Source organism: Numida meleagris, chromosome 1 (assembly GCF_002078875.1).
Source record: "Numida meleagris isolate 19003 breed g44 Domestic line chromosome 1, NumMel1.0, whole genome shotgun sequence".
Classification (NCBI taxonomy): domain Eukaryota; kingdom Metazoa; phylum Chordata; class Aves; order Galliformes; family Numididae; genus Numida; species Numida meleagris.
In genome coordinates this window covers 81,754,218-81,769,958 of record NC_034409.1, presented here as the reverse complement: position 1 = coordinate 81,769,958, position 15,741 = coordinate 81,754,218, and the positions used below count along the sequence as shown (strand labels likewise).

The window sequence follows — 15,741 nt, the reverse complement described above, 5'->3', positions numbered from 1 at the left end:
CCACAGAGAATGCTATTGCAAATTACCTAATTATTCAAGGAAGAAAATCCCAGCCTAGGCTTTTTTCTAACAAATCTCTTCTTGCCATTGCTGTAGGATTACTCTGAAAAAGGATGGCCTTACACTGGCAGGAGCATGGTGGATGTCTGTGGGAGTTTTCTTTAACTGTAAGCTGCAGGAAACTGAAAAACTGAGTCTGATGGTAGGTGCCGTTGCATGAATGGTTGAGTCAAAGAAGGATCTTGCTGATCTCCATAACAGGCTGTGGCATAGATATATTCAGGGAGTTGGTCCTGTGTCTTCCATTGTCTTTTAGGATAAACACACAGAGTTCAAAAACTCGTTTAGAACAAAGAAAGCAGTGTGTTTTCAGAAGTCATGGGTAAACCTGGGCAGTAGCACATAAAGGAGTGTCTCTGTGAGGTAGTTAAAAAGCCAGAGGCAGCGATAGATGATCTGATATGCAGATGGGTTGTGCTGTTTTGCTGGAGAGAAAAACAGTGAATGCTGAAGCGAATGTGGTGGTACCTAGCAGCTTGCTGCTGGCATCGGTGCCAGAGATGCAACAAGCACACCTGAGAGATGCACAAGTCACAGTGAGAATGAAGCCAGTACACTGGTGGCTCCGAGCATCTCCCACAAGGATTTGAGGTGTCCCAGGTTTCCTGAAGAAGGACAGAGCATAGAAGGAATGAAACACTAGGTTGAGTTGTGTCCTGCAGTTACCTTGCATCCTTGCAGAAATCCTCAGAGGCCACTAAACCAAATGCACATACTTTACAATCCTTGAGTCAAGAAAACACAATCTCACTGAAAAAGCTTTCCCTTAAAGAGATCTAGGAATATGTCAGTTCTAATGCATGGGTGAAGTTGTCTACTGAACTGCCGCATGTATGTTAGGAGTTGGCAAGATGAGATTCCATCAGTAAACCACCACAGATGAAGAGTTCTCCAAGAATCGACAGAACCTGAGGGAATGGCATGAAAATGTGTCAGGGGAGCTCAGGGTTGGGGTTAGGAACAGGTGTTTCACCAGAGGGCAGTGGGCATGGGACAGGCTCCCCAGGCCAGTGGGCTCAGACCCGAGCTGCCAGAGTTCAAGGAGCGTTTGGACACTGCTCTCAGACACAGGGTTTTATTTTTTGCGTGATCCTTGTAAGGTCAGGAGTTGGGCTCTGTGATCCTTCCGGGTCCCTTCCAGCTCAGGATATTCTATGATTCTGTGATTCTATCATAAGAGTCAGGCTATGACACTTTAGACTGAACCTGCTGGCCTCTTAGAGTCACTGTCACTTACTGCTGGGGACATGCATACTACGCAAGCAAAATCCTGTGCTGTACTCTATGCAGGAGGTCTTTAAAATCATCTGTGTACACCCAGGTATAGAGAAACATTGCGCCAGAAATGAATCTTTCCCTGGGCAGGCACTGAGGGAAGAGGATTTATTCTGCTCTTCTTCAAGTGTCTCAAAGGCTAATCTTGATGGCAGTGAAATCGGAGAGCTGCTCTTTGCTGAATCTCTCCGTCTGTGATCCACAGTGGACTTTGTTTTGCTTTGCTATACAGGCTTCAGGGCTGTGTTAGCAGTCAGCCTTTCCTGCTCATGCTCACGGGAGTGCAGCCCACTTTAAAATAAACAATTTTGCCTTGTTAGCGTAGATCTTCACTTCACTTGTTGCTCCTGTGAAATAACCTGGCTGTGAACCTAGCTAGGAACTTGGAACAGTTCTGCTTAATTAAGATAGCAAGTTAAAGCCTCAGTTAGCATCTAACTTCTAAAGGTGGATGTGCTCTAAGGAAAAATAAAAAACTTGTTTTCGTTGTGCAAAGATACAGTACTGATTAATTCATTATAACACATCAGGATTTCTGTTAGAACAAGAAGCTTGAAGATGAATATATATGTTTTGGGAAAGAAGGAAAAAGACAAGAAATACAAAGAACCGTCACATACGTATAGCTACTGGAAAAATTTGAAGAAATATCCAAACCCTACTGCATCCATAGAAAAGATGTTACATCATTTTAAACATTTCAAGTGCTGCCCTCATGTTTGGGGTGACCAATTATCCACCACATTTTCATGTCTAGGGAAATGAAAAGTGTTACAGTAATTGCAGGGTTTGATCAGTAGATGAGTCATTTAATGAAAAAATTGTAGCAAAGAGCCCAAACATTTTAATTCAAATGCATTTTACGCCCCAGCCCTGTTTAATTATGCAGCTATGGCAACTTGGGTGGAAACTGATAAAGATTGTATCAAGTGTCTTAATAAGAGTTTATTTGTAAACAGTCACAGAAGAGGATGATAAGTAGCACTACATTCTGACCTCTCCTGACTGGCGTTGCATTTACTTAAGCTGAAGAGCACGCACACGTAGTTAAAAGGGGTTTAGTAAAACTTCAGTAAAACTGGAGAGTCATCACCCTTTGAAAGGCAGAATGAGGAATATGCGACAGTTTGCATTATGACCTAGAAACTAAATCTCTCCACTTTTGTATCTTTTCTGCACCAAAAGCAAAAACATAGCCCTGCCCTGCTCCAGGAATTATAAGGTGCAATCACACAGCCTGTAAAAAGGTATAGAAAATACATGTGTTCTCTGAACTTTCCTTTGTTTTATTGTACTTTTAATCTACCTTGTTTTTTTCTAATCTTTGGTATTCTATGTTTGCTAAAGCTATTCAAGGAATGCAGTGCCAAATGATGTCCTGTTTCAGCTCTGCCATTTTTATATGAGAAGGTAGACTCTCAGCTGTGCTCACCCGAGGCAGTGATACCTACCTTTACCCACAAGACTGCACAATTCCTTCCATTACAAGAGTCCCTTTCTTTTTTCCCATAAGTTTCTTACAACCTTCCTCAACTGTATTGTTCAGGCTGAAATTTTCCTTGCTGAGTGTCTTCTTTAGGCATCATTTACTTCCCTATGCCCTCAATTATATGCTCTAACTTCTGGTTAGCCCTGAAGTGGTCAAGCTATTGGATTCAATGATCTCTGTAGGTCGTTTCCAACTGAACTATGCTATTCTGTTAATGTTCAGCACATAGTTTTGAAATTCCGTGGCAAACTAGGTGCTCAGGGCTTTCTTCTTTCTTCCACCAGAATAGTTTCTCCTTTATCTCAAGTGGTGAAAGGCTGATGAGCAGCTAATGCTTCAGCTACATGTAATAAACCTTATGTGAGGACTAGAGTGAAGTTTTGAGGTTGCCTTTCTTTACTTTTCTTGCTTTTAATACTTCAGAAGCTTTATGGAACTTAATTCACATAACACCATGAATGCTGCAGCCCTTCAGCAACCAGGACTGACCTTGTGACTGTATTCAATCCTCCTTTATGACTTGAGAATAGTATGGAGAATAGAGCAAAGTACTTCTGAAACAATGACGTCAAGGTGACAGGCTTGAGAGCTACATCCCCATCTGGACTCTGCTCATTAAACTCTCACCTCTGGGACTTGACTCTTCACTAAGAAGTTTCAAAGTATTGCCATTTGTCACTGTTATCAGGCTTCTTCCTCCTGTCCCCTCTGCCTCTGGCTTGTGTTAATGAAAGCAGAACTCCATTGTGAATAAAGAGCATGTACATAGCTAAAAGCAAGAGTTATGGCAAGGTGTCAGACCTTTTAACATGGTAACTAGATGTCAGAAAAAAAGGCAAAATTTGGGATTTTTTTTTGCATATACTGTTCCATTTACATTTTTCCTCTTCTGACAGAAGCTGTAGAAGAAGGTCTTTGAAATAAACTCAAATCCAGAGCACCTACAGAGACAGGTCTACTGCAAGCACAGACAACATAGGTCTTTGTCTTGGGCAGCAGACTGCCACAGATAGCAAAATGATGACTGCCACAGTGTCTGCTTGGCCAAAAAAAGAAAAAAAAGGCTTTGGCTGCTGTTGGAGACATTGCTGCCACAGTAGGGGTCAGGGTCCCTTCTTGGCACCTGCTGGAGGCCCTCGTGCCTGAGAGCAGGACCTTGGCATATCTTACACCTATTCTGTTTTTTCCTTCCCTCCTTCTGCTCCTGCCACTCCACTCCGAGCAGCAAAGATATCTTTGCCTGTGCTGCTCAGTTAGCTTCTTCTGTAAGAGAAGATGGAGTTACTGCTGATAACATACTAGAATAAGATTCCTTAATGTCACTTCACTTTTTTAAAAGCATTTAAGAGTTTTTCTTCTAAAATGCAGAATATTGAGCTCTAGGAATGATCTACGTGTCTGACTGCCCCTTTGACACTCATGAGTAATGCAGCCATATCAATCTCAAGCCAACTCAGAAGCCTCACACGTTGTGCTCTTTAGTTCTCTCCCTACCACACTTGCATAAAAAATTATGATATATGCGGAGACAAATGATACCAGGAAATAACCTATTTTTAGGTCTGTGAACAAAACCAGCAAAACAGTTTTCTGCATTCTCTGGTCAAATTTACTCTTGATGTAAATATTAAAAAATGGATAAGCCCAGCAACTTCACACTTGACTTGTGTTGTGGAATACATCACGACTGATCATCCAGGCAGGATCACAAGGTGAATCATCAGCTGCGCTCAACTTAGAAAAAATTACAAGGAGTTCATAAAGTTGGAAGTGTTCATGTCTGAGAAAGTTGCAGTGCTAGAGTGGCTTTAATGCAGGATCTCTGATATGCTGCTGATGTTGCTTAACTCTTAGTACTAATGAGTTTAAGTGGCTTAGTTATCTTAAACTGCTCTAAAGGCTTAGACTGATTTAAGCAGTTTAGCTTAAAGTTGTTCCAGTCATGGTTCATAGGATTGACAAGTTCTGATTAAAGCAATATATAGTCAGGTATTGTCAACTCTTACTGTTCAGCTCTGATGAATGTTAAACATTTTGAAAGCAGCATAATTTTCAGGCTTTTTTCTTGATATTTTTCTTTTAAATAGAGCACTATGGCATATTAAAATAGCTTTGCAGCACTGATGTTCCAGGCAGACATAGCTTTTGCAACAATAAGGATATTCCTAACACTGGATCTAAGAGCTGGCCTGAAATTCTGAAACAATATATTTCAGTGCTCTTTGGAATCAGAAATTTGACATTTCCTCGCTTTTTTTTTTTCATTGGTCTCTTTGTATTTTCCCATAGGAACAGATTACTTAAATAATAGTTAGCTCTTCTATAGTTTTTCACATCTGCTCAGAAAAGTATGTGTTTGCATTGCCCACTCCAGTTTAAAGAAACACAGTTGACAATCCCAAGTTTTGAATGTTTCCAACAGCTACTTCATTTTCATCCTGACAGAGAAAGAAGGACAACAGTGCCTCTCCTTTCTCCTCGAGGAGAGAAGAAGCTGTTCCCATGAAAGAAGATTGGACTAAGACCCACTGGACCACCAGTCTGTGTGCAAGCATTTTTGTAAGAGGCAAAGATAAAGGACCATCACAAGCCTCAGGAAAAGGTTAAGGGCACACAGAAGTGAAAATAGAGCAAAGACCTAGGTTGGGCAGGGACCACAGAGGGCCCCAGAGGTGATGGCACTGATCAGCTATGTGATGGAATATGTCGGCTTCACTAATTGTTGTCTGCGGATTGAAACTTTTTCCAGGACCAATTGATTGTAATCATATTCTGCATTAGCACTGCTTTGCTGAAAGGCTGTCTGAAGCTCATGCTACAAAGGAGAGTTGCAGCCCTGTTTTTCTTTTTAGTGTCCCGTATGTTAAAGGACTCCAAGACTAGGTGGTTGGCCTCATCTTACTATCAAAACTTCTCACTCCTGCTGAGATTTTGTATGCTCATTGGCAGTGAGATCCTCTAAGGAGGGGTTGCTCTGCCATTAACTCAGTTGGAAATATAAGAATGGACCTTGCTGAGGTAATATTCATGTCTGAAAGATGCTTAACATGCTTGGCACACTGCAAGGAATACTTCACTAATAATAACTGTGGTAATGTCTCAAGCAAAGATCGTTACAAACACAGAAGAGAAAAGAAGCAAGGGGTGTACAACATTATGGCTATCCATTCATCTTGGAGCATTTTCAGGAAAATCCTTCAACAGGCACATCTGAGTTAAAAATTGCTATTGCTGCTGCCACAGATTCCAATTAGTGAAAAGAAAGGATCTGTTCACTATTGCATTTTGGATGAAGAGGTAATGTTGTGTGTTCCTTTTTTTTTTTTTTTTTTTTTCAGATAATGTCACAGAAGCACTAAAGAGGATAAGAGATAGCTGAATAACAAAGAATATGAAAATGCCAATTGCATTTCTGTGGCCTTTAATTTATTTTTTAGACCATACTGGGCACAGACACGTTAGTCATAGGCACACATGACGTGTCCTTTGGGCTCTGTCTCACTTCTGTCATTTTAAGATGAAGCTTGGAGGATTCCTCAGCTCTCCTTTTACCAGTCATTCCCAGCCCTTTAGCACCATCATCACTTCACTGCTTTACATTATAAATACCTCCACCAACTGTCTTGTGAGGAAAGAGACTGCTACTGTACCCGTGTGACTCGTGGGAAACTGAATGAGGACAGTGTTTAGCAGTTTATCCAAGGTTACACTGAAAACCTGGGTAAGTCAGGGAGCTGGACCTGCATCTCCCAAGTTCCAGCCTTTCCCTAAGGCTGCAGAACTTATCAAAGGATTCCAGCACTCTCCTAGCAAGCACACATGGAATACTGACCCTCTGTATTAGATCAGAATTTGGGAAAAATATATTAACTCTTTAAATCTCAAAGGTTAACTGTTGCATTTAGATAGGCACACTTTATTACTAAATACTCTGGGTTGTATATCCAAGTTTACATTACGTAAAAGTGTAATCAGTTCTGAAACAGATTATGGTAAAAATCTTACTGCATGTAGCAATTTTAAAAGAAATCACAGAAGAGCTGGAAAAAAAAATCAGGAGATAATTTGTGTGTTTGTAGCCTGGATCAATCTTTTCTAAAGAGCTAACGGGAGAGAGGGATCAGAAATTGAAACTACCTACCCAACTGTCAATTATTCCTAATTGTCCCAGTAAGGTCCCTCATTATGGGAAGTTGTGAAGGAACCAAATAAATTCACACAAAAAACCCTGCATCTGGGTTGCAGAACAGAAGTGGAAAGCACATTGTGAATCCAGAGAAAATTGCTTGCACAAACACTGTGAAAGAAGAAAATGTAATGCTCAAAGATGTTTTCTGCTCTGTTGTTAGAGACAACAAGGATTTAGAAAAGAATTAGTCTCCATCAAAAGGTGAACAAGTAAGACTGCTGTCAAAGATGGGAAAGTCAAGAGTTTAACCTGTTCCTGAGACCATGAGTTGACACAGGTGTGATACAGCCCCCACGAGCATCCTTGTCTCAAAAAAGAATTACATCAGAGGGACAAGTGCTGCTGATCAACATTCTGTGCTAGATGAATATGCAAGATAATGCGTTATGCTTTTATCTTAAGAAATTCCACTTTGTGAAAGATAACAAATTGCATTTGGCGTAGCTGTAGTAAACAGAGAAAGACTGAAAAAAAATCACTTCCTTTGGCTATAATGGCAAGCCAGAAAGAGTTAGAGCCTTTAATTTCTAAGACTCCATCCTATATGTGTAAATTAAGGTCTGTCCATTAAGGTTGTAATAGATAATAAGTGTGTTTTCATGGCTGTAGGACATGTGCATTGTTCAGAGCTGGTCCCATAACTTGGCCTATCACCTCATTGTCCTGTGGAGACCTGCAGTATGGTACTATGTTGAGAGTACCAGGAAGAAATACCATTTGCGTGTTCAGTGTGGGGCTCAGCTTGTGTACAGGATACACAGTGTGCTGGCAGGCGTGGAATCAGGACAGTAAGAATAAGCATGTTTGTTTATTTGATCTACAACTTTATGAGATGGCAAGTTCAACTCTTGGACAAGAGTAAAAGTACCATGGCCACATGATACACTGTGCTGAAATGGTGCATACTTTGCTGTGTCAAAGGCCTCTTAAAGAAGTGAAGGGACACTCTGTTCTGGCAGACCGTGTATCATGCAGTCTGCCTGTACTTCAGTTACTTCATGATGAGTCAAGTGTGGTCTGTCCTACCATAGCTAATGTATGTTCCCTGTATGACTGCCATGCATCCTAATGCCATCTTGTGAGCTTTGGCTGAAAAAATTGTTGAAATGTGCTTGCATCCGGGCTGGATAAAATTTGTAGCACTCAATGACCTAGTAGTACAAGGCCACCTGTCAATAACTGTAGAATTCAAGTCCACCAGTTCCCCACACAGTGTGGCACAGGTTCCTCAGACAAAACAACCTGTGATTCTGCAATTGCAAATCATATCAAGTGTCTTTCCTCCAACAGAGAACAAAAGTTTCATATGCAGTTTTAGTCCTGGCATTTCCTACCTGTGAGTACATGTTTTTGTGTCCTTGATTGATGTTCATTTTCTGTGTCATATGATCCTAAGTCTACACTTCTGAGCATTTTCCATGCAGTACTTGGGTATTTTGTCTAGACATTTTTCGCAGTGTGCTTTTGTGTCTTCCTTTGCAGAACTTTTGCTACTGTTCTATCCATAATCCTCGGTGAAATATTCAGCTATGAAACAAAACAGCCTAAGACATGATTGCTTAAGTATCTACAATAATGAGACTAAATATTTTGGCACTGAAGAGCTGCTCTAAACAGAGCTTCTTTTGTGAGAGATGCCTACTGGAAGTTATTGAAATCCCATATCAGTATTTTTGTTAAGTTTTAAAACATACTGCTTCCTTTATTACCTTCATCCTTAGCAATTCTTCTTGTCATTCAACAAATTAATAACGCAGCTGTGTTAGAAGCCAGTTTTGCATCTGAAGGCAATTCAGCTACATACTGTGCCAGATATCAGGTGCTGGGGCCAGCCTGGAACAAATACTGAGCTGGTTTGTTACTGGACTCCTGGAAGCAGGGCTGCTTTCACAGCTCAGCCAGGAAGGGATGAGCAGCCCTCCTCACCATTAGCCTGCTCCTGCTGTCCCTAACCAGAGGCTGCTGGCAGCACTTGCTGCATTAGGAGCTACAGTAGCTAACCTCACCTTTAAATAGGAGTTTGCCCTCAGTAAGATCAAAAACCTTCATGCTGAACATTGTGCACGTTTAAACAAATGCAGCACCTCTCCAGAGCAGCATTAAGCTTTCCAGCGACAAATCAAAAGTGAATGTAGCTGCTGTTGGTATGAGGAACAGATACTGAGGTCTATACCTGTGACAGAAAAGGGAAGGAAGTGGGAAGAGCGGTAGTGACCCTGCACAGAGAGCTGGGGGTTACATCTTGCTGCTAGTCCTGCTGCTGCAAATAGCAACTGTCTGTGTCCTCTGAGCCCAGTAGAGTAGAGGTGGTAGCAGCAGAAGGCAGTCTAACTGGAATAGGCAAAGTAGGCATCTAGGTCATAACTGGTTTGCATGCTTTGGTTTCCTGCTCTGAGAAGTTAATTGTGCTCCTAGCCCCAGCTCTGCACCTGTCTACAGCAGCCCTGGAGCAGAAAAAAAGTGAGCAGCATCTCCTCTGTCTCTTAAGGTAGAGTGGTGCTGACTCCAATCAAGATGGTGTGATGAGGAACAGCCACAGTTCTGCTTGGACCCCAGGGCCCTCCCTGCTGGTTGTGAGCTGGTGTGGGAGAGAGGGAATAAACAGATGGAAATGAAATGAAGAGGGTGTCATACAGGGCAAGCAGGTGGTATTCAGGAATGTTGTCCTAGGGACAGACGTAGCTTAGTGAGGGCACCAGACTGGAGATCACAGTGTGTTCTGTGATAGAATGGTTAGAAAGAATACCAGGCTTAGCAAGTGCAGAAATGAAGCAGGGAAACCAAGTCAACTCAGAGTACAACCCAGGAGATAGTTAAACGCTCATAGATTTACATGGAGTTGCTTACTAAATTGCTAGGCCTTGCTGTTTAATATGAGTTGCAAAGCTTAAAAAAAATGAAGCTTCTAACCTCTTCCCAGTTTCTGATACACCAAACATTCACAGCAGGCTTGTTTGGATCTCATAAAAGACTGGAAGGTGACATTTCCCACAGTGAGCTGTGGGTGTGCCGGATTGGAGCTGTGTCCCTGCTAACCTTGCACTCCAGGAGCACTACACACTAAGTTTCCCTTGTGAGCAAGGCTTTGCTCTGGTTTAGGAATTGGGCAACTGCTCAAGCTAAACCACAAGAGCCCAATGAAATTTTAGGGGTGGTTACCTGACTCTTTGCACTGGTTTAAAACTCATCTTGAAAACCTACTTAGAAATTTATTTTTTGAATCCATTTTAAACTAAACTAGTGCCATTTTCTTGTGGTAGCAGGGATGAAAAGATCAGAAGGGAAGAAAATGGACCAGTTGAGTGTGTGTGTGCATGCAGCTTTTAAGAGTACACCTGGCTCACACATTTGGATGCAGCTGCTTCTTTTCTGAAAGTGAAAGTCCAGAAACTTTGTTGGTTTCCGGCTGTCAATAGCATACCTGGGTGGGACAGTCTCAGGTTGTCTTCTCATTGCAGTTTCGAAGAACAGCAGAGCAGAAGCATGCCTAGAGTTGAGAGAGGGGATAAAAAAGTGTCAGCATAATTAAAATTATGTTTTCTCTGCCAATAACCGACTCCTTTCTGGTGGACATGTCATTTAGCTTCTTTGTGCCTGGAATGGAGCCTGATGACAGAGTCTTCTTTGGTAATACTGGCTTTAGATATTGCTACTTTACTTCCTGACGTCATCCTCTTCTCCTTCCTCTCTCCTCCCTCCAAAGCTCATTCCTGCTTCTGCCACTGCATGTTACTGCCATGTTCATCAATCACTGTTTGCCCACTAGTACTGTCAGTCTGGTAACTGCTGAGTCTATAAAATATCCATGGTTCATAAAGCAGTGCGCAACTGAGAATCAGCGTGCTTGGAGGTGGAGATGGCACAAGGGATGGCATGAGGAAGAGGCAAAAGCAGCAGGCACTTTAGACCTTGCTGCCAGCACACTGTTCATATGGAGAAACCACAGACTCCACTTTAGCACTGAACAGCAAAGAGAGGAGGTGCTGTGAGTCATCACTAAAGGATGTTTTTGAAGTGTTTTGAGATCCTTACAGATACCTTGCAGAGAAATGTCCTTGAAGAGCAGAAATTGCTGTTATTACCCTGCAAGTTTTGCTAGGCAGACAGTGATAAACAAGAACTGTTGCAGGTTGTGGCTAGCCTTAGATCATGAACTCCTGCTTGGGATGAAGAGACATGGATCGCATAAGAGTCATATATTTTGAGAAGAAGGTGGTGGAAGGTGAGGGGCAGTTTATGTTGCACATGCTTCATGATTGTGTAATTGCAAGAAGGTGGAGACAAGACTCACAGCTATGGGTCAAGCTTTTGACCTTGTTCAATATGTAGTGGACTAAGCTATTTTAGTATAGAAGGATGCAAATGTTGAGAACAGTAAGGCTACAATTTGCGGTTACCAGTGTAAATGTTATAACTCTGCCATTCCATCCTAGCTGTTTGCTGTCATTCTGCCACAGCAAAGTTGTCTCATGAATGGTACTAGCACAAGTGTTTATGTCATAATGCTGTGACCCAGATAATCATTATGAAGGGAAAGTTATTTTTCACCCTATTGGGGTGAAAATTTCACCCTATTCAGCAGCCAGCTACATGAACATGAGGGTCTGTGCAAGGAAGAGTGTAGTTAAGGAGCATGAATGAATGGTTAAACGCGTAGAGCACCAGGGCTCTTTAAATCAAGTTAAGCTGCACTGGTGTCTCAGTGTAACCGGAGTGAGAGAGGGAAATGAGCTCTTGCTATCTTCCAGAAGCCTTGACTTTTGCATATTTAAAAGACACATGAGCAAAAAATGCACACCAAGATTTGACAGTTAATTACAACCAGGAGAAAAAAGGAGGAAGGGAAAAAAATAAACAGGTTGGGCAGAAAGATCTTATAAAAGTAGTTTGTATTGCAGAAATCTGAAAAGGAACAAGCACAGACAGCCCTCTTTCAGTGGGGCCCTTGATTTGGCTGCCTGTTCACTGCTCTCATGAGATTATCCTCTACTGAGGTACTGGGCAGTCACCATCGCACTCGCAGCCTCTGCTGTGCAGCCCAGCTGCCACTTTTGGTCACCCAGCAAGTTGGATCACCTTTTTGATCTGGCCAAACACTCACCCATCAGAAATCACTAGATCTAGCACAAAAGTAGGGCTTGAAAGATGTAGCAGCCCAGGGGCTGAGGAGTTCAAGCCAACTGTGAAATGATGAAGGGCCTGTGTTTCTCCATCTCATGGTGTATCTATTTACTGGGACAGGCTGCCCAGAGAAGTTGTGGGTGCTCCATCCTTAGAGATGTTCAAGGCCAGGTTGGATAGGGCACTGGGCAACCTGAGCTGGTGGGTGGCAACCCTGCCTATATCATGGAATTGGATCATCTTTAAGGTCTCTTCCAACTCAAACCATTCTGTGATTCTTTGAATGTGGGAGCAAGAAGGTAGTGTTTAGTGAATACAGTTGGCCATGTAGTAAGCAGATGGTTACAATGAAGGAAAAGCTGTTTTACAGAGCTCTGAGATCAGGTCACTGCTGCGTTGAATGTTTTGTACATGAGACCAAAGTAGAGCAGGTAACAACTCTTCTGCAGTGACATTGCTGCTGGGTTTTGAGATGGGAGTTCAGCGAAGATGGATCTGCTGTCATGACAAGAAGAGGTGAGGGAGGAGAGTGAGGAGAAAAAGAGGGAGAACAGTTGTGGAGGGAGGCTGGCCTGGAGATAGCAGGAACAGGCCCATGGGAGCAAACTGCTATTTGAGAAGAAATGCCTAATTTAAAATTGTAGAGAATATGGTTGTAACTAGAGGATCTTAAAGGTTCCTTCCAACCCAAACCATTCTATGATTCTATGATTCTATGGGTGACATCGTGACATTGTGAGCACAAGTTTGAGCTTTCTAATGTGATTCTGTCTGTTACTGCTAGCCTCCAATACAATGATATGCACTTGGCTCTTGTTTTTTCCATAAGCCTGAAGGCTCTAGAGTAAAAGACTACCCCATGGCTCTTTGTGTAAGGAGTTGGTCCTGTGTAGTTGCTAGTCTGAGGAATATTTGCTTGTAGGGCAGCTTTCGCAGCTGGGTGGACAAAAGAAAGGAGTGCCCCTACAACAACAAAAATCTTTTCTTTGTTTGTGTGCTGTTGCTGTTCACTGCTAAGCCCAAATATTGCTGTGTTTTGGGGTAAGGAAAAGACCTTGGAAAACCATGAGGGATCCCATGAAATGGGATGCACTAGGCCAATGTAAAAATTGTGCAGTCCTTTAATTACCAGCTCTGTCCTTGCTCGTGGAATCACCATGTTCTTCTGACTGGATTCCCCATAGGCTTTTTGCCAGCCCAGTTTTGTAGAAATTCTGCATTGCTTTGTGTGGTGGTCTTTGCACAGCACGGCTTTTAAGCACTGCAGGCTGGTTCTCCTTTTCATTTTTATTTATTGCTTGCTTGCTTTATTCTGCCCTTTGTTTCTTCCACCGTATTGTTCATTTATTTGCACTCCCTTTGTGCCTTGTCTCAAGGCTGTGAGCAACATCTCAGTGCAGGGAATTCATTGCACTAACATGTCATAGTGGAAAGAGCTCCCATTCACACACACAGGAGTATCTTTTTTTTAAAGGGGAAACCGTGTTATTCACAGCATCATGTTTGTACAGTGCAGTGTTCAAACATCGTCCCCTTTAGCATGGCTTTATCTCCTGCTGCTTATGACAGAGTATAAATCGAGGAAAAGAGAATCATAGAATCATAGAATGGCCTGGGTTGAAAAGGACCTCAAAGATCAGCTAGTTTCACCCCCCCTGCTGAGTGCAGGGTTGCCAACCACCAAGTCCAAAGCCACAGGCCACAGAAGAATTCCATGGAGCACAGCTGTGACTTGGTGCAAGGCATCTAACAGGAAGGTGGGAGCCCAGAGCTGGGTCTTCACCTCCTGGTGAGGTGTCACACTTCTGCTCCTGAGCCACTGTGGATCACAAATGCACTGCCTTGATCTGCTATCAGTTTAAGCTTGCACCCAGATGTTCCGCTGTGAAATGCAGCAGGTGGAAACCAGGTACATACCTACATCTGAATAGCAGAGAAGACAGTGTAGCTGCCAGGCAGCCCTGCAGAATCTGTCTCTAAATATAAGCTAGTGCCTGGGGTTCCCATGAGGGGTTCAGGACACTGGGGCCATCAGAGAATCAAGTAGCCACATCAGAAGTGAGAAGGTTGACAAGTGGGCGTGAGAAAGTGAAGCAACAAGCCCACTGCTGGCAGAGTTAAAATATGAACAGAGATGCGTGGGAGGGGAAAAATAAGTATCAATTGCATAGTCGTACAAGGCAAGCACGGGACCTTCCTGAGCCCTGGCTGGAGGTGGGTAATACAAGCCCCACTGGTGCTCACTGTAGTAGATTAGGCCTGTGCTGAGCTGACCTACTGGAGCTTCTTGAAGAAATAGGAGATGGGGATGGAAAAGCCAATAGACACAACTGGTGTCTGTGGGCAATAACAGTGGGGAAGAAAACTGAAAGTCCTGAAACTAGGCAAAGCCATGGCCTATAAAGCTATATAAGCAAGTACTTGATTCCTTGTTGCCTTCTGTAGCTACCTCTCCTTTTAGCAGTGTGCAGTCTCTGCCTCAGATAGCACTCAGCAAGCGGCACAGGCTGCAAGTCAAGAAGAGAGCATGGTTTAAGCTGGTGTCCTGGAGTGAGAGGAAAACTTGCAGGCTTGCTTAATACAAGAAGAGTTTGGTGAAAACACAGCTTCCTATCTGTGCTCCCCTTATGCAAGCACTTAGCAGCAGCTGGCTCATGCTGGGACTTGGTACTGGTCCTTGGCAAGACTGGGCCCTAGTGCTGTAAACTCACATGCTGACATTCCCACCTGAACAGTTACATCTGGCTTCCAGGCACTGATTCTGAAATACTACATATTTTGCACTGAAAGTAGATGTGTGCAAATACCCATGTCTTGTACCTGAATGAGCTTTCTACGTTTATCCTTCAGACAGTGGATATTTCTTTGCATGTTATGAGACTCAGAGACTTTTTCACTTCAGTGATCAGTGTGACTTCTAGTAAGCAATTAAGCCCATGGCAAGTCAATCACTCTATAATTAGCTCCAATCTGTGCTCCCATTAGCTACAAAAACCTTTACCTGCCATTGAACAGACAGCAGTAAAAGGTGTGAAAATTTTTGTGACCTTGGAAGTGCGTCTAAAATCTGAAGCAATCATTTCCACTCAGTCCTGCAGACAACTGAGAATGTGCAGGAGGAGATGCCTGCTGCATAGAACACTGCTGAGAAAATCCTCAGTTGAGCTATTTAGTAAAGCTTTCTTCTTTTTATCAGCCTTGAGAAACTATGACAGGTAATTTCACTGATGGGAGAATGAGGATAAAAAGAAAAGCAGGCATTATTCTGAGGGTTTGGCTGCAGAAACAACATTTTTCTCAGTAGGCACAGTCTCTGGTCTCTTGCATGCCTCACCTGAAGCTCACCGTGGGTCCACACACACACACCAGCTGAGAGAGATGACCCAGCTGATCATACTCCTGACTGAAAGGTGATTTCTATGCCAGGCTAGCAGAGGCCGTGTGAGAGCCAGTATGGTTTGACTCAGCAGAAGATGCTGCTAACCTGGCTTGCTGGACCCTGTGCAGGAGCCAGCCTGCCACTGGGCAGCTCGTGCCTCTCCCTGCTTAGCATCTGTGCTGGAAGTCTATGGATGAGGCACAGATCCTGCCAGTTCCTGGCCATTTC

The 15,741-nt window shown here is 43.0% G+C and overlaps 1 long non-coding RNA gene across 2 annotated transcripts in view; it reads left to right on the top strand.

Annotated features, from left to right (window-relative positions):
- The window catches only part of LOC110399964, a 239,234-nt gene extending 230,707 nt beyond the window's left edge, over nucleotides 1-8,527 (top strand). For both annotated transcript variants that reach the window (XR_002439496.1, XR_002439495.1), the window contains 2 exons: nucleotides 97-202; nucleotides 5,270-8,527. This is a non-coding gene — a long non-coding RNA (uncharacterized LOC110399964). The remainder of the gene's footprint in view (nucleotides 1-96; nucleotides 203-5,269) is intronic.